Source organism: Phyllobates terribilis, unplaced genomic scaffold, assembly GCF_046119375.1.
Source record: "Phyllobates terribilis strain yellow unplaced genomic scaffold, ASM4611937v1 Scaffold_4__5_contigs__length_816908805, whole genome shotgun sequence".
Classification (NCBI taxonomy): Eukaryota; Metazoa; Chordata; class Amphibia; order Anura; family Dendrobatidae; genus Phyllobates; species Phyllobates terribilis.
In genome coordinates, this window is record NW_027362764.1 from 415,181,453 (window position 1) to 415,207,277 (window position 25,825).

A 25,825-nucleotide genomic window follows, 5' to 3' on the forward strand; every position below is an offset into this window, starting at 1 on the left:
GTAAGTTTTGTTCTTGTGATAATAAGGTAGACCAAGAGCTGCTGATCATAAAGTACAAGCTCGTTATCACTATTAATACATGTCTTTCTTACTACACTACCGGTGATAGTATGTCTAATGGAATTGATACATTTTAATGGACTTTTGTTCATTGAGCCCACGAGCCATGTAAAGGGTGGCGTTACAAAGGACGCATTCTAAAGAAAGACCACTCAACCATAATTGATGGTCACTGCATTACGTAGACATTTCCAAGGCTAACCCACATTTTCTTCCAAGTGTTTATGAAATTGTACCAAATCTGTAACTTCGCCTATAGGTGAACCAAATGTTTGATACCAAACCTAAGCTTGAACGGTAAAATACATTATGAATTACATTTTCATTTTTTTTTCAATGAGGCATCTTGTTCCAGTATAATATAGACATACCCGATGCCTTTGTGTATATTGAATACGTCATAGTGATATGTACTACCCTATTACATCACTATCTGCTCTTCTATTCCTGCATATCGATCTACGGATTAGACAACATTACCTATTATTATCGCTAGAAACGTGAATTTTTCTATATAAGCTCAATCGGTACGCAGTTGATATGACATTTCGAGGTAGATAAATTGAGTATGTAAATCTTGGCTAGAGGGTATTTAGATGATGAGTGGAGGGAATGGAGAAGCTTTTTGGTAAAGGTTATATACAGTGTAAAAATGAATGATGGAAAACGCATAGAGGAATATACCGTCATGTATAGGGGAAATGACACAAAGTCGATACTGGGAGCCAAACAATAAATGATGAATCTCTGCACTGAACTTACCCTCTGCCTGAGCCCCCGAGAATGACCCTAAAGACATTCTAGGATAAATATAGGAAAGTATCAGATACACAATATACAATGCACATTGGATATTTTATGTTATGGAAACACACATAGAAATCCAATCCCTGTTTTGTATAAGGAGCCCCCAAAATGGACAGCTATTATTACCGGGGGCTCCAATGTGTGTGCTAATGCTGCAGTAAAAGAGAAGCGTACTACAACGCTATGAAATCAATAGACGTGTATTGTTTTCAATGACTGATGACCTCTCATAGGCAAGAGCTGAGGAAGGGGATAGTTCTTGATAGCAGAAGCCATCTCAATTACCCAACAAGTACATAGAAGATTATCTTGAGAATCATCCTCTCAATAAAACAGATCTTATACAGAAAGAAAGGGTTAGGCTGTCCACACACTGCATCGCCTACACCAGTAGTCACTGAGATATGCCCTTGTCATTAACGTCTCGCTTTGCCTACAGTGCCGTTGGCCAATCCTATTAGTGTTTTTTTTGTCTTGGCATCCATGATTAGCTCTTTAAGTATGATGCCATTTTTGGCTTAATGATCATGAGGGTAGCCTACCAGGAACGCAAAGGATGACGTAGCAAGGGAAGTCAGTTGTTACATTCCCCATTGTCCTTTATGAGTGGGGGAGGGGTTACTAAATTAGTGCTGGAGGCCTCACCTTTTAGATATTTATTTCAAATCCTTCAGATTTGCCCTATTTTTATGTTGTTGTCAAAATGCCTCTTTACATAGGATAATTTAAAGGTCTGTGCTAAGTCTTATGCACATAAAACAAAGATTGACACATCTTTTGTCGCAAAGGGGAGGGGGAGTGGCTTCATCATAAAATACAATTCTGACATCTGCTTATTAAAGAGAACCTGTCAGCAGGATTTTGCTAAGTAAACTACAGGCAGTGTCATGTTGGGGCTGCTGCACTGATTAATATGACATCTGAGGTGAAGAAATCCATCTTGTGATTCTTGTGTAATCAGTGTTGCAGTTTTGAGCTAATGAGGCACTCGTGCTCCGGGGCGGGACTTTAGGCAGGGTCTTTCCTTGCTGCTCATGGCCAGATCTGCAAGGTAAGACCTGCCCACAGGCCGCCCCTATCTCTCTTGTGTCTGTCTGTATGATGAGGAACATACTGGTGCTTCGGGGTGGCCTGTGGGCAGGTCTTATCTTGCTGATATGGCCTAGAGCACCAAGAATAACCCTGCCCATAGTCCCGCCCGGAGCACGAGCATATTATTAACTCAAAACTGCAAACACTGATTACACAAGAACCACCACAAGAAGGATTTCTTCACCTCAGGTATCATATTAATCGGTGTAATAGTCCCAACATGACAATGCCTGTAATTTACTTAGCAAAATCCTGCTGACAGGTTCTCTTTAAAGGTGTTTGTAATCACACCTGGAAAATGAGTGTTGGGTTACCCCAGGGCCCTGGGAACATCTTCCAGTGGACTAGTGGCTGACAACTGGCCATCTGCAATCACTGGTGACCTGCTGACCCCAGGCCTGAAATGAGCCCCATAGTCACACTAGACTTAGCCTACATTACCCAGGCTCCTCTCCAGTGGTGATATTGCAGAAGTAGATGAGGACTTAAAGGGAACCTGTCAGCAGGTTCTCATCAGAGAAGCAGATGAGAAGCTATTCGGCACGTGACTGCAAGTATGCAATCGGTTGAACCGGCACTGCTCACCGAAACATTTGCCCTGGAGTGGCCTTTATAGCAGTTACGGTAATAAAATTTTAGCAAGTAGTTGATAGAAATACGATTCCATAAAATGCATGCATATAGTCAATGAATAAAAAAGTGACTTTATTATGAGTGTCGCGCTAGATATCATCATATTTTTTGAGTGTTTATGTGTAAAAATCACTAATAATCAAGAGACTTCTACCCTAAGACCAATGTAATAGAGACAGGATTTGAGGTGTTTATTTATTAAAATTAACCCCGTTCATTGTTGGCAGGTACAAGTGTCTTTCCATTTCCAGCAATTATCTATTACATTTTGGCTCTGGTCCTGGTGCTCTGTTACAATCACTGGAGCATATTACCCCAATTTCTCTTTCAGTCTGAGATCAGGTTAAGCATCTGATCTCCTGCAGCGTTACCCTTCATAATTGCTATCATTTGCACAATGGTTGTGTTAAAATGGCATTTCCACATTAGGGTAATGCTTCATTGTCAATGTCCTGATAAAATGTAAATGGCCCTTGGTTTTTTATTCCCGTGTTTTAGGTTTTCTTAGCTGTGTATGAGGCTTGTCATGTGGGTTTTCAGCAGAAATGAAAAATGATTGTTTTTCAGAGACTAGTAGTTTGCTGCTTCCCTGGTAAAGAGGCCTTTTGAAGGCATTATGGCTTTTAGATGCATTCGTCAGTAAAAAAGAAGTTAAGATAAAATATTTTTCTATACAACTGTGCTGTCCTTAAAGGATACAGCCAGAAAAATGGAATTAGTGCTGCCTTCAGTTTCTAGAGGAAGTAGCAGTCAGTCATTTTAGCTCTCATGGGGCTAATTTCGCTGTCACCCGGTCACATAAAGGGTCATCCACCTTCTGTATCTCTGCTCGTCCGAGCTGTAAATCTCAAAACTCCCTTTTATCATTCTTACTGTCCGGATACATGCTGTATTGATTCGCTGCCTATGAAGCATGATCTGCTATTACTGACCAGTGAATGTGTATTTGTCTACTAGGGATGTGTCCAACAAACCAAAACCATTACCCATATTTATTGCCTCTAAGGTTACCAGATGTAGTAAAAGTATAAAGATCAAATAGGGTGCACCATCAAAACGTATATAGATAAAATAGGTATGCTCCTTCACTAAGTAAGAGTTACCAAGAACAAAAAATTAGTAAAATAAAAGACTATTTTGCTGAAACTATATTAACCCATTATCACCATTTCCAGTTTTGACCTTTATTTTATTTGTTTTTTTTTTTTTTTACAAATTCTCCAAAAGCCGTAACTTTTATTCTTCCATTGAGCCGTATGAGGGCACGTGTTTTCTTTCTTTAAACAAGTCGAGTTGTATTTTTTAATGGCGCCAGTTTTGTATTGCTAAACACTATTATTTTTTTAGGAGGGGAAGTAGAAAAAGTCAGCACTTCCTCAGTTCTTTGAGATTTGTCTTTTGGGTTTTGTTTTTTTCAGCAGTCACATCAATTTTGACATGCAAGCTAGTAAAAATATGGAAATATTGCAATAAAATGTTTTGTTTTTTTTATATTTTTTGAGTTGTCAGATTTGATTCATATAGTTTCCATTTTGGAGTGTGACCTTCTGTTCAGTGTTTATTCCATCTTTATGGGAGGAGGTATGAAAAAAAATGTATTTGTTTTTTTTTTCACAAGGTCTTCATCCTGAAGGTTAAAAAACATAAGTTTGTAGTTCAGATCAGTATGGACTCAACAATATCACTATGTGTACCTTTATAAACATAATAATGCATCTTTTATGTTTTCTGTTTACTTTTGTAAAACAATTAATTTTTTTTATATATAATAGATATATATTTAGCTTGCTTGTTGGTCTAATACAGTGTTAATATGACCCTGTCAGATATTCTATTAGGTAGATCTTGGGTCAATTGTAAGGCTATGTTCACACATTGCGTTTTTTCAGCGTGTTTTTTTTTTTTTTTTTCAGCAAAACCTGATCTCTTGGCAGGAAAGAAGCGCAGGTTTTTGGTGTGTTTTTAAGGATCCCAAAGTTCAGCTTTGCTTCCACCACAGAAGCATGAACACAGGTCACGAATGCAAGACATATGTGAAACCATATTAACCAGAATTTCAAATGTAACAGTGGGGGGAGGTGTATTGTTCAGGAATAGTTTACCTAAGACACTGGCAGTGCATTGAGTTTGTAGGACACTATTAACTTGGTCACACTATATAAATCCATGCCGGTTCCATGGATTTATATAGTGTGACCAAGTTGTCAAGCACTTTTCCAAGTGATGCTAAAATCGCTTGGAAAAGCGTTTGATAACCCGCATGCGAAAATGCATGCAAAAACGCTTGACAAACGCTTCTACCTGGCAGGAAAAACGCATGTATAATCCGCATGCGTTTTTCCTGCCAGGGAGATGCGGAAAAAATCAGCAGCATTTCTGCATCGTGGGCACTTAGCCTTAGTCCCCACTGCTGACTTTATCCCATTTAGAGAATGTACCAATTACAACAGCCAGTTTTTTACCCATACCCATATAGTGTCCTCAAGTCCTTGCTTTTAACTTCAGTATAAGGCTGCTATGTGGTACAGTACCAAATGTCTTTCCAAAGTTCAGATACATTATATCAAGCACATTACCAACATCCAGATTTGCACTTATCTCCTCATAGAACCCCAACATGTTGGTTAAAAACAACTTACAGGTGCTTCTCACAAAATTATAATATCATCAAAAAGTTTATTTTATCTTTTTGATGATATTCTAATTTTTGTGAGAAGCACCTGTATCTTTCAGAAGACCATGATGATTGTTATATTCTCTTCTATATACTTTGTTAGGTCATCTCCTAAATACCTTCAAAAATTCTGTACACCCCTGGTGTCAAACTTACTGGACGGTAGTTGCCTGGATCCACCTTCTTGCCACATCAGCCAACCTTCCATTCTTGTGGCACCTACCGTGTTACAAGAAAGTCTAAGAAGATGAAAAACATCGGTCTGTCAATCACTAAACTCAACTCCCCCAATATCCGATGAATGCCATCTTGCCCTGGGGATCTGTCAATATTTAATTGGCTCTGATTAAGGCGTACTTCTTATGTTGTTAGTGATTGGTGCTGAGCCTTGATTACACCCTTTTTGAATAATATATGCCACTTGCTTGACGAGAAGTACCGTATATTCCGGCGTATAAGACGACCTGGTGTATAAGACGACCCCCCTACTTTCCTGTTAAAATATAGAGTTTAGGATATATTCACCGTATAAGACTACCCCTTTTCCAACGCATACCAAACACCGGTAAAAATTTAAAAAAAACAGATTTGAATTTAACATGGTCCTTTTTTAATTTAAATTCTTATGACATGCAGGTATATAGCAGGAAAACTGTCACTCATAAACATATTAAAATAGGGGGGACCCCACGTCATTTTTTGGGGGGGTCCCCCATTCTAATAGCTAGTAAAGGCTAGGTATTCAGCTGGGGGCTGATATTAGTAGCCTGGGAAGCTCCGTGGGTATTACCCCCTTCCCAGACTTCAAACATCTGCCCCAGCCGTCTGCTTAACCTCCGCTAGAGACTATAATGATGGTGGATCCCACGCCAATTTTCTTTTTAAAAAATCCTTTATTTTAACACTAAATGACAATTGAGGGGTTAATAAAGATGCAGTCCCTAAATTATTATTAATTTTGTAATTAATTTTTCCCAAAAATGTTGACGTGGGCTTCGCCATATTTTTGTGTCCAGCCAGGTACAGCAGGCAGGAACGGGCTGCCCCCAACCACCAGCTGCCTATTTGTACCTGGCCGGACACAACAATATAGGGAAGCCCTTTTTTTTTTAATTATTTCATGAAATAATTAAAAAAAAAAGACGTGGGGCTTCGCCCTATTTTTGTGTCCAGCCAGGTACAACTAGGCAGCTGGGGGCTGGAATCTGCAGCGCAGGGAGACCCAAGCTTTCTGGGCCCCCCCCCGCTGCAAATTGCAGTCCGCAGCCACCCCGTAAAATGGCGCGTTCATAGAAGCGCCATCTTCTGGCGCTGTACCCAACTCATCCAGGGCCCTGGTGCGGTGGCTCACTGGGTAATAAAGGGGTTAGGGCCAGCTTGGCATTATCAGCTGGCCCTAAGCCCGAAATTCATGGGGTCACGCCAATATTAGACATGACCACCATGAATTTCTAGTAAAGTAATTAAAAAAAACACAACACCCAGAATAAAGTCCTTTAATTGAAATAAAGACACAATTTTTTAATGTTCTAAATTAAACCATACTTACCATCACGCCCATTCCAGCTGAAGCCAACGATCTCCTGCAATAAAAGTAAAATAATAAAGCAACCTCATCCTTACCTTTCCATGGTTCCCAGGACCGGTCCAGCTCTGCTACATTCACATGACAGGCTGCACCGCAGCAGAACGCTGCCGTTCAGCTTGCCATGCGGCAGACACTGAGAAGCGTAGGCATGCTTGTGCTCCTCAGTGTCTGACTGTGACGGCATCCAGATGAGCCGAGATCATGTCCAATGAACTCTGCTCACCTCATGCACGTCACTGACAGCGTGGGAAAATTCTCCTGCTCCCCGCATGCGCAGTAGAAGTTTCCCACGCTGTCAGTGACGGACGTCCAGGAGGTGAGCTGAGTTCATTGTCGGCTCATCTGGATGCCGTCACAGCGAGACACTGAGGAGCGCAAGCATGCCTGTGCTTCTCAGTGTCTGCGGGATGACAGGCTGGATGGCGGCGTTCTGCTGCGGTCCAGCCTGTCATCTCGATGTAGCAGAGCTGAAGCTGTCGTGGGAACCATGGAAAGGTAAGGATGATGTTGGTTTATTATTTTTCTTTTATTGCAGGAGATCGTTGGCTTCAGCTGGAATGGGCGTGATGGTAAGTATGGTTTAATTTAGAACAATAAAGAATTGTGTCTTTATTTCAATTAAAGGACTTTATTCTGGGTGTTTGTGTTTTTTTTAACTTTGACTATGGGGTTAGTAATGGGGGTGTCTTATAGACGCCTCTCCATTACTAACCTGGGCTTGATGTCAGCTGGCATTATAAGCTGACATCAACCCCAGCCCTATTACCCCCTGCCACCGCACCAGGGCAGCGTGGAAGAGCGAGGCTAAGTGCCAGAATTGGCGCATCCTATGGATGCGCCATTTCTGGGGCGGCTGACGGCTGGTGTTTCTAGCCTGGGAGGGGGCCAATATTCATGGCTCCCTTCCTGGGCTATTAATATCAGCCCCCAGCTGTCTGCCTAGCCTTTGCTAGCTATTAAATTAGGGGGGACCCCACGTCATTTTTTTTGGGGGGTCCCCCATTTTAATGGCTAGTAAAGGCTAGGTATTCAGCTGGGGGCTGATATTAGTAGCCTGGGAAGCTCCGTGGGTATTACCCCCTTCCCAGGCTTCAAACATCTGCCCCAGCTGTCTGCTTAACCTCCGCTAGAGACTAAAATTAAGGGGAACCCCACGCCAATTTTTTTTTAAATAAATCCGTTATTTTAACACTAGATGACAAGTACAGTAACCAACACTATCACTGTACTTATTATATATGTGACTGACATGTTTCTATCTATCTAATCTATGTGTGAAGCTCTATTCTGTCTGTTATAAATTGTCGGGTACCGCTGCTGAATTGCCGGCCGGCTTTTTTAAAGAGACGGTGCATGAAAACACTATTATTTGTTTTAATAAATCCTTTACACTAAATGACAAGTACAGTAAGCAATACTGTCACTGTACTTCATATATATGTGACTGACATGTTTCTATCTATCTAATCTATGTGTGAAGCTCTATTCTTTCTATTCTAAATTGTCGGGTGCCGGCTTATGCCGCTGCTGAATTGCCGGCTTTTCATATATTGTCACAGAAGCGATGCGAACTTCCCAGCTCCGGACACAGCGCAGCGCTTCTGTGACAAGTGAAAGCTGTCGGCACAGAAGCCCTGCGCTGTGTCCGGAGCTGGGAATACGCAGCGATGTGTCAGTTTCAGCACAGAAGCGCTGACCGTCTGGACCTACCGCCGCCGTATTTTAACTCCCTCCACCTTATATTAACTCCGACATGGCAGGGATACGGCCACGGCAGCTTATTAACACCCCCAGAGTATCCCCGCATGTCAATTTCTGAAAGTTCAAAAGCATTACCGGCGTATAAGACGACCCCAGACTAGACAGAAGATTTTTCAGTCTTCAAAAGTCGTCTTATACGCCGGAATATACGGTACATGTTTAACAACCCCTTCATGAATGAATGGCTTTTCGTTTTAGTGCTTTAGTTTTTTTTATATTTTCTTTCCTTTTTTCAAGAGTCGTATCTTTTTTATTTTTCCGACATCATAGTCAAATGAGCTTTTGATTTTTACTGGATGAATTGTATTTTTGAATGACATCGTTCAGTGTAAATTCAATTCGTTCATGGTAAATTCAATACACTAGAAAATGGGAAAAAAAATTGAAGTGTGGTGAAATGTAGAAAAAAAAATATTCAGCTATTGTTTTTTGGGTTTTGTTTATTACCATTTTCATTATCCATTAAAAAAAATAAGCCAACATGATGCTTCAGGTCAGTACCATTCTGGTTGTACCAAACATCTATAGTTTTGCTTTTTTTTTTAAAGTGGTGAAAAAAATTTGGAGTTTTGTGAAAAGAAAAAGGGATGTGTTGCTGTTCTCTGAGTTCCATAACTTTTATAATTTTTCCATTGCTGGAACTGCTGCTACAGCAAGATACTCGCAGGTATGTATTGTGCAGGCTCAGCACCTGAGCACACTCCATACAGTTAGCACATGACATACTATTACATATCACATGTAGGGAATGAGTTAATATCTCACACTTGTCTTTTTGTTCTAGAATTATATTCCTGTCATCCAGAGCTTTTTCTGGACCCTTAGGTCTCTCATTTGCTCTCGCTTGACCTGCAAATCTTTTGTTTAATCTGGTTTGTTTTGACAAGACCAGATCCAGAAAATTATCTCCTGTGGTTCTTTCATCAACCATCTGAGAGAATTGTTTTTCTTGAATTTTGGTTAAAAACTTACAGCTTTTAGCAGACTAATGCTTAAGTAAAGGGTCGGGAGAGTTAAAACGCCTCATAATTAAGACTCTTCTTATTTGCTGCCTTTTCCATTTCTTTCGGAATTTCATCATCTACCTGTTCAGCTATTTCAGGAGGCTTATATTAAACCAGTAGCTTACCATTCTTGTCCCATGGATATCTTCTCATAACGACTGCACACTGTCACAGCTCTTTGCCAATATCATCAATAAGCACAGGTTTTTAGTTGGGTTTTACAAAAGCATAGACCTCCATGTTTTTATTTTTTCCTTAAGCTTCCTCTTTCTTTCTAAAGAAGCTTCTCGCACTGGCAGTATTTCTGCACCTTGGAGGTCCTTGTCTTCAGATTCCGTTATGGTCTCTTAAAATAATTTTCAAGTACAATCCATCTCCCTCTAGCTTTATCATTGGTACTAGAGATGCGCAGATCCATACACAAGACTGCAGTCCATCGGTCAGGTCGGTTGTCTCTCGTTCCTGGACAGAAGTCTTGCAAATATTTTACTTTTTGGGGTCCCTAGTTTGGCTTTTGATTAGTTGATGTTACATCATCATTGTGGCGTACCAGCCTAGCTAATCAAAAGCCTTGTGGTGGGATCCGCAAAGCTCCCGTCCAGCGGTCACAGAGCATGGACCAGAATCCCATCTATAATTGGTGTCAATGTGTACCATTACTGCTGGGTGGTCATTAGCCACAATTCGCAATCTTTCTATCCAATCCACAATAAGCCGATCCCGAACACCCATTTTTTTTAGCTGACAGGTTCTGTATCATTATACAAACAAAATGGATTCTGGGGCTTCAAATTTATACATATATAATAATAGATCATCAATCTAATATCACAAATTTATCTGTTATGCTTTGTTCAATATCAGAATTTTATTGGAACTACAACAATTAGACAGAGTCTTACACCGAAATTATAGGTCTCCACAATTCATTTCTGTAAATGCAATGTACTTGGATTTGGCTGTTTTGTCCTGTTTTCTAATAATAAAAATCCAAATCCATTTAAAAAAAATGTCTGAAGACCATTACAATTTGGCTTTCTGCTTAAACATCATATTTTTCTATGCATTTTCTATATAAAACAGGCTTAAATACAGAAATCTTTCCTAGTGCGCTCCAAATTGCATACTTCTGTTCATACTGTAAAAAATAAAGCTGTATCTGACTCTAGCATATAGAAAAGATACAGTATTTATAGCTACTATTGAGCTATATGAGTTGTAAAAATCTGTATGCCACGATAAATGTTTGAGTTGGGTCTTCTGCCCTCTCTTTTGAATGGATTGGTGGTCACACATATGCAGTATTCTTTCATCCATTTGCCTATAGGACTGACTGAGATAGTTGAGTACACCACTCGGTTATCTCCATCAGTCACATACTGCTTAAGGCCTAATTCAGGTATCCATGATATTTCACGTACGAAAAAAAACTGTGTGGAGACAGCTGGCCTGGCTTTCTTTAGAAAGACAGCATGGGCCAGGGCTCATCCCACTGATCGCTCATATTCCTTCCCCGTTCCCCATAGGCAGAATACTACTCAGACAACACAGGGTGAGGATAACACACTGCAATAATACTTCATTGGATCACCAACAGTCAACAACATATAGCACATTCCCAGCAAATACATAAGATGGTGCAAATGACAGAATCTCACCCTTCCACTGGCTCCCCAGGGATTAGAACCTCTGTGACTTTGGGGCATCCAGGGCCAAATACCCCAACCAGTAGCACCCTGCTTTTGGTGGGCACTCACAGAGAGCAGGTAGCGGCAAACTTAGGAAGCTAACCGAGCCCAGTGAGGCATGTTGCCAGGTGACCTGTTTGTCCCAACCTGGGTTCTCCAAACGTCTTCGTGGGTTCAGTGATAGGCAGTGAAGCAGATCTGTGTTTCACCAGCTGGAATCTTGGTTCCTCGACTGATGTCCTGTAGAGTCTCTATATGCACTCCGGTCCTCTTCCCAAGGCCGAGCAGGTGGGGTTGGACACAGTGGCATTCGAAACATACTGTGTATTCCTCACCCATGGTATCCTGGGTCTGTCTGCCTCCCTGGTTGTGGTGCCCTTGGATGGTGTCTACAAATACCAGTCATCTGCAGCTCCCATGGATCACCCGGGCTGAGTAGTGTTCCACTGATGCCACCAAGTGTGAAGACACGCGAGTCAGTGGGTGCTCTCATCCGCTGGTCTGGCTGTCTTTAGAAAGACCTCACAGGCCAGGACTCATCCCACTGCTGCCACCAAGTGTAGAGACACGAAGGTCAGTGAGTGCTCTCGTCCGCTGGCCTGGATGTCTTTAGAAACCCCACTGAATGCCTGTACTCTTTTTTTCCCATGGCCAGAATACTACTCAGACAGCACCAGGTGAGGGTAACACACTGTGGTGTCTGAGTAATATTCTGAACACAGAGAAGGAGTATGGGCGTTCAGTGGGATGAGCCCTGGTGCGTGCAGTCTTTCTAAAGACATCCAGGCCAGCGGACGAGAGCACCCACTGACCTCGTGTCTCCACAAACATTCCAAGAGTCATCAGTGTTTTTCATCAGTGCATCAATTTTTACCAACAGTGTTTTATCAGTGATTTTCTCATAGGAAAAACTAAAGAAATAAACTGTAAACAGAAAAATATATATTTGCAAGCTTTTAGAGCACAGAGGCTGCTTTATCAGCCAGGTTTACAAATTAATTACTGAGTTAATAACATAATATTTAGGAGATGTTGCCAAAGGACATTTGTGCATGGGTTGGATGGGGTGATGCCTCCTCAACATAAGCCAAGGTAATCAAATGAAGACTTTTGTTACAAATGGAGACGTGGTGAGAGTGATGGCTAAGGAGTTTGATGACATGAAGTCAGTCTAGTGGAGGTGTGAAGTGTGTCTATGTAGTGAATCATAAATCCAGGTGTGAGATTGAGTCCTATTGTCAAATACCTGAACATCATTACAAGCACTTTCAAAGTTTTCCCAATTTTTCGGACTGACTGACCTTCATTTCTTAAAGTAATGATGGCCACTCGTTTTTCTTTACTTAGCTGCTTTTTTCTTGCCATAATACAAATTCTAACAGTCTATTCAGTAGGACTATCAGCTGTGTATCCACCAGACTTCTGCACAACACAACTGATGGTCCCAACCCCATTTATAAGGCAAGAAATCTCACTTATTAAACCTGACAGGGCACACCTGTGAAGTGAAAACCATTTCCGGTGACTACCTCTTGAAGCTCATCAAGAGAATGCCAAGAGTGTGCAAAGCAGTCATCAAAGCAAAAGGTGGCTACTTTGAAGAACCTAGAATATAAGACATATTTTCAGTTGTTTCACACTTTTTTGTTAAGTATATAATTCCACATGTGTTAATTCATAGTTTTGATGACTTCAGTGTGAATGTACAATTTTCATAGTCATGAAAATATAGAAAAATCTTTAAATGAGAAGGCGTGTTAAAACTTTTGTTCTGTACATATATATATATTACAGGGTGGTCCAAAAGTAGGTGGACAGAAAGTGTAATACAGTTATGAAGGGGGAGATTTATCAAACACTAAATTGCAGCCGCCTGTCTGGATCATCCTTCAATAAACCATGAATTAGATGTGGACGATAAGCTTTCCACCCAATAGATTTCAGGATTCGCATTATAGAAGCTCGTGAAATTCCCAATTCCAAAGAGGCTCTTCTGGTGGACTTTTTTGGACTCTGAACAAATGTTTCAGCAACAAGTTGTTTATTATCTTCTGTACAGACTGTTTTGGGTCGACCAGTTTTTGGAGCATTAAGGATTGAGCCAGTGGCATTGAATTTGTCACGAATGTGGTAAATGGTTTGTCTCTTTGGGGCTTGAGTACCAAATGTTTCAACCCAATTTGCTCTAATGGTTTCAGCATTTTGAGATTTCCAATACTCTGTTAAAATCCATTTTCTTTGATCTGTATTTAAATTATTTGCCATTATGTGTTATCTGAATTTTCTGAAAAGAAAACAGATTTGGGGGAGATCTATCTGTGAAAACTAGATCTGTGAAACTGGCTCAGTTGCCCTTAGCAACCAATCAGATTCCACCTTTCATTTTCCAAAGAGTCTGTGAGGAATGAAAAGTGGAATCTGATTGGTTGCTAGGGGCAACTGAGCTAGTTTCACTTTACACCATGTTTGATAAATCTCCCTCTTCATAACCTTATTACACTTTCTGTCCACCTACTTTTGGACCACCCTGTATTTTGTTTTTCTCGGCACTATGTAATATTTATATAATACGTGATTTTAATATAAAGAGCAGCCTAAGCCTTGTACTGTACACACCCAGACATATTTTGTTCAAATCCCTATCAATCTGTTTTAAATGAGACATTTCATTGATTTCACACCACCCAAATAACTTGTTAACACTTGCTAAATTCTGACTTAGTATTTGTACAGTTTGCCAAGCTGAAAATGTTATAGGGTGAAATTGGAGCAAACATGTCAGTCCACTTTGGCTTTGCCAAGACATGGCACAAATCAGTGGAAACCAAATTCTGCATATGTCGACGTATTAAGTCATAGGCTGTCATTCTTTGGTGCTGGTTAGTACTAGCCCTTTAAGTTTAGCTCTACTTACTTTTGAAAGTATAGACATATTTTCAGTTATAAAAAAAATATTCCATTGTCAAAAATAACGGCACTAACGATGTTTGCATCCTGTTGACAGAAGTCTCTTATGGTGAGAAATAGGCAACCTAGGAATATTGGGAACCTTTCATGGACAGGTCAGCATAGTCTGGGTATCACGCGGCAGTTTCAGACGAAACTGAAGCTAACCAATGATACTAGTAAAATATAATTCTTTAAAGAGTAACCGTTGTTTTACCGTAATTTGTATTTCATAAATCTATAGTACACATGAAAATCAGCAACTTTGTAATACAGTTTTCTGCATAAATGAGTACACCCCTTTGAAAAGTACGATTTTAATCAATATCTCACTGAATACAAGAACCATTTCCAAATTTTTGTACAAGACTTGAGTTTCATAGAACATTTTTAACCGATAACCTGAAAGTAGGGTTAATAATATAACTTTCTTTACAGAATATTTGTTTTTTTCTCAAATTAGTTGATGCAAACATGAATAACATCAAAAATAATCACATCTAGTATTTTGTATGACCTCCATGATTTTTAAGGAAAGCGCCAAGTCTTCTAGGCATAAAATGAACAAGTTGGCGACATATTGCAACATCTATCTTTTTTTTATTCTTGAAGAACGACCTCTTTTAGAGGTATCGCTGCGGTCAGAAATGTCCAATCTATCAAAATATAAAGTAAATTTATCAATAAATTGCAATAAGAGGCAATCAAAACATCGTATTTACCCCAAAATTGTATCAATAAAAATGTCAGCTCAGGGCGCAAAAAATAAGCCTTCACCCAGCCTCAGATCCCGAAAAATGAAAATGTTGCATGTCTCTGAAAATGGCGACAAACTTTTTTTTCATGCAATTTTAGGAATTTTTTTTCACCACTTAAATAAAAAATAAACTATACAAGTTTGGTATCGGTGTACTCATACTGACCTGGAGAATCGTACTGCTAGGTCAGTTTTACCATATGGTGAACTTGGTAAATAAAAACCCCAAAAATCAATTGTGGAATTGCACTTTTTTTTTTTGCAATATCACCGCACTTGGAATTCTTTTCCTGTTTTCCAGTACACTATATGGCACAAGTCCTCATGCAGCTATATTGACATAAAAATAAAAAAGTCATGGCTTTTGAAAGAAGGGGAGGAAAAAACGGAAAATGTCCATGTCGTGAAGGGGTTAGAACATAACTGTTTTAATTTTCAATTCATAAATCAACAGTACACATGAAAATAAGCAACTTTTGCAATATATCTTATCAGAAAAATGAGCTTCTTTCTCTACCAAAATTGATCAATCATTATCAAAATTCTCAATTTTGAGGTAAAATCTGTATTCAGTAAAGACAGACTTTCCCAATTTTCAAGCCAATTTTGCGCTCCAAAAGTCCAAATGGCGCTCCTTCCCTTTCTAGCCATGCCGTTCTCCCAAACAGTAGTTTTCCACCACATATGGGGTATCGGCATACTCAGAAGAAATTGCACAACAAATTGTATGGTCCATTTTCTCCTGTTACCCTTTTTAAAATGCAAAATTTGGGGCTAAAGCAATATTTTTTTAGGAAAAAGTAAAATTTTCATTTTTTTCCTTCCACATTGCTTTAATTCTGGTGAAGCCCCTAAACGGTAAAGGTAAAACATGTTTAAAAACAGTCAGTGAAATGTTTTACTCACAAAAAGAATCAGCTGTGATCCCATGCTGTAATGTCTGTATACTCTTTTGCTTCCCCCCCCATCCAGGAGATGTGGTATGATCAGACCATGTTCCTGCACGATCAGACACAGCCATTACACAGTACACAGCAGGGGCACATTTATAAGATTATCTCAGCACAGGAACATTATTTTTAAACATATCAAATTGTAGAAATTATTGTTATTCCAAGATCTATTGATGTACTTTTGTTCGTGGGAAAACCCCTTTAAGCCTGGTTATTTACCATGTTGTTCAAGGCGTTAATGGTATTTTAAGGCCATGTTAGTGTAAATATTGCAAATTTTTCCACTGTTTTTTTTGTGAAGAAATTCTGCATTTAACAGTTCAAGCCAAATGGAAGTGTTTTGATGAAAACTCCCGCCCACTGTGCGTTTAAAGATGCTGTCGAACTGTGTGCTTTTTTTTTTTTTTATTATTTTTAAAAACACAATGCAATAAAAGAAATATGCAAGTAACCAGTGATGGATGAGCGTGCTCGGCACTGTTCGATACTTGATTGAGCAGTGCCGAGTATCGCATGGTGCTCGAGTCCCCGTAAGAGGCTCATTTGAATAATCTGAGCCGCGCGCCGTACTGAAGCGGTGTATTCTCCTGCCGGGAGCGCAGGGACTACTGTCTGCCGGACTCTTTGTGAGCTGTAGAACTCTGAGGACGTGTTCTGACAAGAGGAGAGAGTCCGTCGTCCAGAAAAATTCACGAGTTTCACATTCACTTCCATTATGCTCGCTACTCGAGTCGAGCACGTCCAACGTACTCGATTCGAGTACCGAGGGCTCGAGAATTTCAGTGTTCCAAGTAGCCTAATTTACCCAGTAGGTTCAGAAATGGAGTTTTTAGTATCAAAAACTCCCCAAATACTCATCGTGAGAACGTAACCTTAATATCACTGGTGGTCACATGTGAATCATAAGTAGCCAAATGCATATGTGTTATTTGTTGCAATTTGTTCGGTGTTTGCTGTGTGCCTGCTGATCACATATTCCACTGCGAATGTTAAATGATTCACCTTCCGGCTACCTTCGTTGAATACATTATTAATCTCACTGTCTACCTCCTGTGTTCAGTAAGGCAGCTCATTTTCATGTCTTCAGACCGAGTATAAACAGATTCACTGCATTTTAAAAATACTACACTGGAGATGAACCAGAAATCCAAGGAGAGGAGGGTTTGTTTTTTTTTTACGTAAAACATGAAAGCGTGGCCACGCTGTTATATACAAGTGGAAAAGCCACAGAACCAGAACGCCATTGTTAGGAGATTCTTTTACTGAAATGAAGGCGATATATTTGAAAAAGCGGAAATGTACAGCTCTAATATTATTATCCTATGCATTTCTGCATCATAAATATTTGTTGCAATCTTTATGGATATTATCTTCCACAGCTCATAAATTACTTTATCTATCTTGGAAAATCCAGACGGCTTTGATTTATTTACCCACGTGCATAATGGCAACGTTTTGGCTCATATAAGTATTTGAGCCTTTGTCAAGGTGCCGTGCCATACAATGGGAAGCGCTGCTGAGTCATAACCTCCTCCCCCTGCCCTTGTGGGCTTACAGTCTACAGATGATCATAACCTCCTCTCACTTAAATTAGTGATCATTTGCAAAATTAGAAAAAGGGGGGGGGGGATGTCCAGGAAGTCCAGAGGGCATATTACATATATATATCGTCATGAGCATGCCAGTTTGTGCTCAGTGACGGGTATGTACGTTTTGCTGATCGTACTGCACAGTTTCTGTGCTGGTGCGATCAGCTGCAGGATCCTGACTGATATACAGAGCCAGGCTTCTGCTGTAATTGCTAGGATTGGAGTCCTCACTGATTCTCGCAGTTTATCCTCTGATTTGCAACTGTGAATAGCTGCACATGAGTTTGACAGATGGAAAACTTCCTCTGCCAACCCATTGGTACCCCGCAGTGCAATTATGGGGTACAATGGGTTACTATGGAAACAGGAGGCTTGGCAATGACCTCTGGGTTTGCCATACACCACAGCATATGAGATTCTTCTGATGGCGGGGTCTGATAGGTATCATAAGTTACTTGTCAGTCAAACATTTATAGAGTAGGTAATGCACTGCACTACAAAAAGAAGTGCAGTGTATTACATATATGATAATAAAATTACATCTTCAAGTCAATTTGGGGAAACAAAAATTGTGAAAAAACAAAACAAAACATTAAGCATTTTTTTTAAAAAAAAGGTAAAACACCCTTCCCAAAACCCTAGTTTTCAAAATGACACATATTTGATATCACTGTCAGTAACAACATGTAGTATAACATTGTGTTTTTATCTATCAATTGTAAATGCTGCAAACAAAACAAAAATTAGAAAAAGCAAGGCCATAAGTGCTGTTTTGTTCATCTTATTTCTCTCCCCAAAAATGATGATCATAAAGATGTACATGTTTAAAATTGGTACTAACAAAAGCTACAGCTTTTTGCGCAAAAACAAGCCCTCATAAACCTCTATAAACAAAAAAATGTATTGCTCTTATGCAAAAAAAAATTATTTCTATTGGGTATCATTTTAATCATATTGACCCATACTATAAAACTACCGTATATCATTATTTTTTCCTACTCTGTGAATGCTGTAAGCCAAAATTTAAAAAACAATACCAAAATTACTGTTTTTTTACATCTAGCCTCCCCCCCAAAAAATCAACATAAAAAGTGATAAAAGTTGTATGTACCCAAAATGGCATTAATTAAAAATACAATTTGTGCAGCACAAATTAAGCCTTGATACAACTGTATTGTTTACAGAAAAATAAATGCTTTGGGTTTTGAACTATAAAGAACTTCCCAAAAATTATTTAAAAAAAAAAAGAAAACAATTTTATGTAAAAGTAATAACACAAAAAAACCTACATAATTTTTTTATTGTCATTATCATATTTAACTTCAGAATAAAGGTAACATGTCAAATAAACTAAATAATGAACAGGGTTTTAAAAAAAAAAAAGACAAAAAAATACACAATTACTGTTTGTTGTGTACATTCAAGCTTCCAAAAAGTGTAATAAAAAGTGATCAAGAACGGTATCAATGAGGACTAGGCAAAAAATAAAGTGTTCATACAGCTCCTTTGACAGATAATTATAAAACTTATGGTTCTCAGAATAAGGCGCCACAGAAACAATTTTTTTTTTCAAACTGTGTATTTATTGTACAAAAGTCATAAAACCTTAGCACTACATACATTATGTATCACCATAACAGGGTGACCCAAAGAATATAGTTAACACTCTATTTCTTCAGCACATGTAAAGCATAAAATTAGCAAAAAAAGCTTTTTTTCTCTATTTTTTCTCATAAAGAGTTAATAATTGAGGTATTACGTTGCATGTCAACCAGATTAGTGGTAATCAAAGACAAAACGGATCCCGCAAAAAAAAAAAAGGCATAAAAGTTAACCTGCCAAAAATAAATCAGCAGAATTGCTGCTTTTTTCTAGTTCTTCCAATAAAGCTTTAATAAAAATTTGGTGATAAGTTAAATGTACCTCAATATGGTGGCACTAATAAATACAACTCATTCCACAAAGAGTAAGCCATCATACAATTATGTAGACTGTCAGGACCGTCAGGGGCGACATCGGGGGGGAGATCACACAATATCCCACTGCTGTCGTCACTCTGTCAGGATTGAGCAGGGAGGATTCGCGCACACACGATCCCGATTACTGACTACGTAGCTATCGGCAAGCGCGCAGTGATCGCATGGCGTATACACCTCCGAATCCCAACGCATTGGAATATGTGCATATGCCCCCGTATGATCAGTGCTAGCTTCACGATAGCCCAATTGTTATTATTCGCTGCCACCGCCGACCCACTTTGAAATATAATACAGGCCGCGTTGGACGCCTGCGTTCTGGTAGCGTATATGGCTTCGGGGGAGGGAACAAAAGAACCAGAACTATTAAATTTTATATTTAATCCAGAAGGGGAGGCAGTGTTTAGGAAAAATATACAAAAGGAGACAATACAATACATATTCAGTTACACAAAATGAGAAGGATTAAAGAAGAACTTACTATAAGATCGCAGAGACGATTCAGTATAGCTGGAGGGGGGGCGCCCCACTTTGATTTGACCATTATCGAACGTGATCCTTTGCTTATAGTCTCTATACCCCCCGGCAATGAATACTGACCCCCCCCCATCCACTGTGTCTTTTATGCCGAAAGGAGAGGCCTGCCCCCACCCCCCTGTAATGACCTCACACGGGCTCGGCCCTAGCCTTCATATTTTTATTAGAATCTCTAACTTCTGGGATAACTTATCGCTGGTTGATCGCAGAAGCTTGCAAGCGACGCCATATTTTCCGTTATGAATTTATCTTTCTTTAGAGACCACAAATGGCATAGCTGCGATCCGTTATTCTGGCACTTTTGCGCCACAGCTCCCTGGAGAGGCTTACAGCTATGGAAAAAGATGCATATTGTTCCTTAGCTGACCCTGCCACTAAAAATATGGGTCCCATTATTATCGGACGTAGGGAACTCCAGATATTCCATATTTCATGTCTGCATTGGCCCAACTGCAGATCTCTGTTAAATTTACACGTAGCTGAGGAAGATTTAGTTCCTGGATTCAAAAAAATTCATCACAAGCCTGTGTCACTGGAAAACACACTCGCATGCTAAATGGGTTTGGTAGCACCCTTTGTGCTAGCATTTGTCTACAAGTTATTTCTCCTGTGTGTGTTAATTTGCATAGACACCACTGGCCAAAGTGTCAGCTCTTCTCTTTTGACAAATACTATAGGGAGGGGTGGATGAAGAAGGGTCTGGGAGAGAGAAATTCTTAATATTTTCTTAATATTTTTATGACATAGACGAACAAAATAAAAATATTATGGCTCATGGAATGCGATGATGAAAAATTCGAAAAAAAAAGTGGTCCTTAAGGAGTGAAAGGTGTAAAAAGTTATGAAAAAAATCACAATACACTAATAAATGAACATTGTAACCATAGACAGAAAGATCGGACATCGAAAAAAAAAAGTGGTCCTTAAGGAGTGAAAGGTGTAAAAAGTTATGAAAAAAATCACAATACACTAATAAATGAACATTGTAACCATAGACAGAAAGATCGGACAATTTCTACCGGCCCTCGCATATAATTCCCCTCACTGTCTCACAAAAAAAAAAATACAGTTATATGAAAAAGTTTGGGCACCCCTATTAATCTTAAGCTTAATGTTTTATAAAAATTGGTGTTTTTGCAACAGCTATTTCAGTTTGATATATGTAATAACTGTTGGACACAGTAATGTTTCTGCCTTGAAATGAGGTTTATTGTACTAACAGAAAATGTGCAATCTGCATTCAAACAAAATTTGACAGGTGCATAAGTATGGGCACCCTTATCATTTTCTTGTTTTAAATACTCCTACCTACTTTTTACTGACTTACTAAAGCACTTTTTTTGGTTTTGTAACCTCATTGAGCTTTGAACTTCATAGCCAGGTGTATGCAATCATGAGAAAAGCTACTTAAAGTGGCCACTTGCAAGTTGTTCTCCTGTTTGAATCTCCTCTGAAGAGTGGCATCATGGGCTCCTCAAAACAACTGTCAAATGATCTGAAAACAAAGATTATTCAACATAGTTGTTCAGGGGAAGGATACAAAAAGCTGTCTCAGAGATTTAACCTGTCAGTTTCCACTGTGAGGAACATAGTAAGGAAATGGAAGAACACAGGGACAGTTCTTGTTAAGGCCAGAAGTGGCAGGCCAAGAAAAACATCAGAAAGGCAGAGAAGAAGAATGGTGAGATCAGTCAAGGACAATCCTCAGACCACCTCCAGAGAGCTGCAGCATCAACTTGCTGCAGATGGTGTCACTGTGCATCAGTCAACTATACAACGCACTTTGCACAAGGAGAAGCTGTATGGGAGAGTGATGCGAAAGAAGCCGTTTCTGCAAGCACGCCACAAACAGAGTCGGCTGAGGTATGCAAAAGCACATTTGGAGAAGCCAATTTATTTTTGGAAGAAGGTCCTGTGGACTGATGAAACCAAGATTGAGTTGTTTGGTCATACAAAAAGGCGTTATGCATGGCGGCAAAAAAACACAGCATTCCAAGAAAAACACTTGCTACCCACAGTAAAATTTGGTGGAGGTTCCATCATGCTTTGGGGCTGGGTGGCCAATGCTGGCACCGGGAATCTTGTTAAAGTTGAGGGACGCATGGATTCCACTCAGTATCAGCAGATTCTTGACAATAATGTTCAAGAATCAGTGACAAAGTTGAAGTTACGCAGGGGATGGATCTTTCAGCAAGACAATGATCCAAAACACCGCTCCAAATCTACTCAGGCATTCATGCAGAGGAACAATTACAATGTTCTGGAATGGCCATCCCAGTCCCCAGACCTGAATATCATTGAACATCTGTGGGATCATTTGAAAAGTGCTGTCCATGCTCGGCGACCATCAAACTTAACTGAACTGGAATTGTTTTGTAAAGGGGAATGGTCAAAAATACCTTCATCCAGGATCCAGGAACTCATTAAAAGCTACAGGAAGTGACTACAGGCTGTTATTTTTGCAAAAGGAGGATCTACTAAATATTAATGTCACTTTTCTGGTGAGGTGCCCATACTTATGCACCTGTCAAATGACAGGTTACAAAACCAAAAAAAGTGCTTTAGTAAGTCAGTAAAAAGTAGGTAGGAGTATTTAAAACAAGAAAATGATAAGGGTGCCCATACTTATGCACCTGTCAAATTTTGTTTGAATGCAGATTGCACATTTTCTGTTAGTACAATAAACCTCATTTCAAGGCAGAAACATTACTGTGTCCAACAGTTATTACATATATCAAACTGAAATAGCTGTTGCAAAAACACCAATTTTTATAAAACATTAAGCTTAAGATTAATAGGGGTGCCCAAACTATTTCATATTTTTCACACGAGTCAGCACTCCAAAAATTCAAATTCAATTCAATGTGGTTTTATTGACCCATCATGTCAAAGGTGACAACGTTTCGTCCCTAGTGAGGGACTTTTTCAAGCAATGTGATATGGTGACATATTCGTTTATATATACATATATTCCCGGTATATAAACTACAGGTTAATTACCAAAGCCTTCCTATGGGAATATATATTTCTTTTAGGCTGCGCTATATATCTCTCCTGAGATGGTTTAATTATTTTGTATGACAATTGTGAGGGAAACATGAGAATTAACACCTTAGCTAATTAGCAGTTGTTATATTATCAAAGGTAATGCTTAGGCTACCATTGTGGGAATGTATTAACAGAAAACTAATTGTTTCCACTTATGAATACAATAGCACATATGTGACATAACAAATATGTGCTCTCTTTTCTGCACACTCTATAGTTTTGCTGCTTTACCGTGTTCAAGTGCCTTGACTTTTTTAACCTTATGATTGTTTCTCGGGTTTCAGAATCTCGTTATGTATCTGGTTTCTGGAATACAAATATTAATTTTTCAATAGTGTTTCATTGTATTATCTGCCTTAAGGACCTTTCACCAAATTTTTCATGTTGAATTGGATACTCCATGTAGCAGTGGCTGTAGAGTGGTATAAAACATTTTGGGGTTTGTTTGTTTGCTTTTTAGGGGGTAGTTCATTTTATTTTTTCATTAATTTTGCCTCTCCATTGTGGAGATAATGGCAAATAAATACTTGCCACCTATTGAGTTAAAAAGGTTGTTGACTACTCTGATTCAGTTACTTATTTTGCTTAAATACTTAAAGGGGAATTCCCATCTTCAAGATCCTACACCAATATGTAGTAGGTGTAGTAATTATAATAATAATAATATTGGTAAATACCTCCAATTAGGAATGTAGTATAGTTTTTCTGATTCACTATGACTCTTTCCTAATGTGCAGGCATTGCAGGACCTTATGTATCCATGTTAATGATCACTGATATAGTAACAGATAGCTCGTTGCTGGTGGTCGTAACCATGGAAACCTAAGGTCCTGCAATGGCTGCACATGAGGAAAGACATAGCGAATCAGAAAAACTATACAACATTTCTAATTGGAGGCATTTAGTAATATTATTATTATTACACTTACTACATATTGGGATAGGATTTTGGAGATTAAAATACTCCTTAATTCCCTTAAATTAACCCATTTACCTTTTCTGCTAAGTTACCCTGGCACCAGCTCTGTTGTCATTGCGACCACCTCCTCTTCAGATTATTCTGCTCCCTTCTTGCTACATTTCCCATTATTCCTTGTGCTGGGCTGCAAACCAGCAGTGAGTACAGACCTGTAACTCTGCATACATCCCTCCCATTCCTCCCCCAGGGTCACACACAGGCACAAGTCGATATCCTATATACTGTGGCTTGCGAAAGTAATTACCCCCCCCCCCCCCCTTGGAATTTTTTGTGTTTCTCACAACCTGGAATTTCACTGCTTGTTTGTTTGTTTGTTTGTTTGTTTTTGAGGATTTGCATCAGTTCATGTAAAGAACATGCCTACAACCGTGAATATTTGGTTTTCTTTTTATTGTGAAGCAAACAACAAATAGGACAAAAAACTGAAAACTTCAGTGTGCATAACTATTCAACCCCCTAAAGTCAGTACTTTTTAACAGCCCCCTTTTGTGCCAAATACAGCTGCAAGTCACTTTAGATGAGTCTTTATGAGCTTTCCACATCTTGCCACTGGGACTTTTGCCCATTCCTCAAAGCAAAACTGCTCCAACTCCTTCAAATTTGCTGTTCACTAAAGGAAATCATCTATCTTTAAGTCTGACCACAGATTCTCAATCGGATTAAGGTCTGGGTTTTGACTAGGCCACGCCAAAACATTTACACGTTTCCCCTTAAACCACTCGAGTGTTGCTTAAGCAGTATGCTTTGGGTCATTGTCTTGTTGGAAGGTGAACCTCCGTCCCAGTTTCAAATCAGTGACAGACTGAAACAGGTTTTGCTCATGAATATCCCTGTGTTTCACACCATACATCCTCACCTCGACTCAGACCATTTTCCCTGTTCCTGCTGCCTAAAAACATCCTTACAGCATAATGCTACCAGCACCATGTTTCACTGTGGGGATGCTGTTCTTGGGGTGATGAGCTGTGTTGGTTTGGCGCCAGATATAGCGTTTACCTTGGTGGCCAAAAAGTTAAATTTTAGTCTCATCTGACCACAGCATCTTCCTCCATACATTTGGGAAGTCTCCCACATGTCTTTTGGCAAACTTAAAATGAGCCTTACAATTGTGTGTAAGTAATTTTTTTTTTTCTGCCCACTCATCCATAAAGGCAACCTCTATGGAGTGTACAGCTGTGGTCATATGGAAAGATGCTCCAGTCTCTGGTTGGGAACTCTGCAGCTCCTTCAGGGTTACCTTTGGTCTCTGTGCTGCCTCTCTGATTAATGCCCTCCTTGTCCAGGATGATAGTTTTGGTGGGCGGCCCTCTCTTGGCAGGTTTGTTGTGGTACCATGTTATTTCCATTTGATGATAATGGATTTGATGGTGCTCTGGGGAATCATCAGAGATTGGAATATTTTTTTATAACTCAACCCTGACTTGTACTTCTCAACAACTTTGTCCCTGACTTGTTTGGAGATCTCCTTAGTTTTTCATGGATGTTGTTTGGTTAGTGGTGTTTTTTTAATGGTGTTGCAGCCTCTGTGGCCTTTCAGAAAAAGTGTGTATATACTGACAGACCATGTGACACTTAGATTGCACACAAGTGGACTTCCTTTCACTAAGCATGTGACTTATTAAGGTAATTGCTTGCACCAGAAATTTTTGGTGCTTCATCGCAAAAGGGGTGAATACATATTCACATGCCAATTTTTAGTTATTTGATCCTGTAAATTTGATTTATGCCTATAT

The 25,825-nt window shown here is 39.4% G+C and overlaps 1 protein-coding gene across 1 annotated transcript in view; it reads left to right on the forward strand.

Moving 5' to 3' along the window:
* Window positions 1-25,825, forward strand: part of UBE2QL1 (ubiquitin conjugating enzyme E2 QL1) — a 72,019-nt gene that overhangs the window by 2,093 nt on the left and 44,101 nt on the right. The window lies entirely within an intron of this gene.